Genomic DNA, 2,500 nt, shown 5'->3' with positions numbered 1-2,500 from the left:
ATTATTCCATGCGAGTGTGTATACATATATATTTGTATACATATATACCGTATTTGCTGGCATATAAGATGCACCCCTGTTTTATAAGGATATTAAAAAAATATTTAGAATTCATTTCGTAGGGGAAAAAATATGATTCTATGCATGAAATACAATCATAAGTAACTTTTCACTCAACCCTAAAGAAAACTAAGTGAAATGTGATCCTCTCAGAGCAGTTGTATAGTTGTTTATAATCTGGGTAAGATAATTGCTATACAGGAGATGAAACTGTTTCTGAATGTACTTTGGTTTTATTGTCATTCACTCTCTGCAATTATCAGATAGTTTAATATTACTATCAATTTTTTAGGAGCATTTCTTTTCCATGCAGATATAGAACAATGTTATTCGATAATGGCAACATATACCAATAAGTTTTTGTAACATACTGTGATAATTCAGCATGTTTTCAATACTATATCATTAGTAACACAAATTACTGTTATTGTTTTGGTTAATTTGAATATCATATCATTAGCAACAACTTTTGTGCCTAGCGAACTTAATTAATATACTCGTCAAGCTTCCTAGCCCATGGCGCTCGGTCTCCCATCTGTAATATAGTCTCATTAGATGCAGGGCAATTTTTTTATACATAAAAAAGATAGTTATGTGTTTACACACACATAGAAACACACACACACACGTATATTAAACACATACAGACACCCTCATATACTCTCTCTCTCTCTTTCTCAAACACACACACACATATCTATCTATTTATGTATCTATCTATGTATCTATCTATCTATCTATCTATCTATCTATCTATCTATCTATCTATCTATATATATATATTTATATATATATATATATATATATATATATATATATATATTTATATATATGTATATATATATATATATGTATATATATATATATATATATATATATATATATATATATATATATATGTGTATGTATGTATGTATATGTGTGTTTGTGTGTGTGGAGGTTTGTATCTATTTGACATTTAAAAGATGCGTTGGTTCTAATTTTAAAGATGTATAGACGCCACTGAAGACGTATTTTTACGTAATTTTATACTCTTAAAGGCATATTAATATAACTAAATTTAGTGTTATATCAAATAAAGTAAATCATAAGGAGTATCTATGAATGGTTTGTCTGTTTAAATATTAACAATTCAATGGAGGGGATGGCAATATGCAGAGATATCATCACCGTTCCGTCAGATGAGTCTTGACTTATGTCCCAAAAGACAGATATGTTCAGTGATTGTATGTCATCTTTTGTCCAGGTATGGGAGGTTGTAATGCTTGATAGGTGAATTAATATAATAGTGAATGTTTATGATTTGCATTCTGATTCAAACAAGTCTTGGCTTCCACTCCCTACATAGAGAAAAGTTTAAGAAAATTTGTGGCAAAGGAACATACCATGATGCTTTGTTGTTAGTGATGATTTTAGTAATTTTTTGGCCCGCGGAGACAGCAACTGAATTATTTATAGGTGACAGTTCCGATGGTATCAAGGAATAGGTTGAGAATGGAGTAATTTATTTGACTGAAACGTAAGAGAGAAAATCATTAAGAGTAACAGGACGAGGAATGATTACCTTTCGTGCAAGTAAAATCATGGAAAGATACTGGTCGAATGGGTGTGAGGGTCTCGATTCCGTCTCATGTATGTTTATTTTATTTTAATGATAATTGTTTTATAAGGCGTAGGAGAAAGGAGGGTATAGAGTTAACCTTAATGAATTAAGTTAGTACAGAAATTGCATATTTATATCATAATATTTCTTGCTAAGATTTACGTTATGATATGCCATCTGTTTATTACTATTTGGTTATAGAAAAAAATGCTAACGGTTAAGAATGTTTCTATGACCGTTATAATATTTGACACACGCTTAACAGAGGAATGAATTCACTCCATCCTATGAGAGAGCCTTAAGACCGTTAAAGTCATGCTACCCAGATTAAGATCAGGTTAGTAAAAATTAAGGTTTTTCTCGAGATTTCCTCAGAATCCAAATTCCTGAGTGGTGGCGGCACTACTAGAGATTAATATCGTTGATTAATTTCCATGCTTATGTCGTTCAATAGAAATTGTGAAATGAATGTGTATCATTGACTGTTTTATATATATATATGTATATATATTTATATACATACATATATATACATATACGTACACACACACACACACACACACACACACACACACACACACACACATATATATATATATATATATATATATATATATATATATATATATATATATATATATATATATGTATGCATATGCATATATAAATATATATTTATATACATATATATATATACATATACGCACACACACACACACACTCACACACACACACACACACACACACACACACACACACACACACACACACACACATATAAATGGCCGTATTGTTAGATCATCGGCGCGTTGCTCCCTGGGTAAGGAACGTCACCAC

Source organism: Penaeus vannamei, chromosome 26, assembly GCF_042767895.1.
Source record: "Penaeus vannamei isolate JL-2024 chromosome 26, ASM4276789v1, whole genome shotgun sequence".
Taxonomy (NCBI): domain Eukaryota; kingdom Metazoa; phylum Arthropoda; class Malacostraca; order Decapoda; family Penaeidae; genus Penaeus; species Penaeus vannamei.
Note: the sequence above shows the minus strand (reverse complement) of the source record.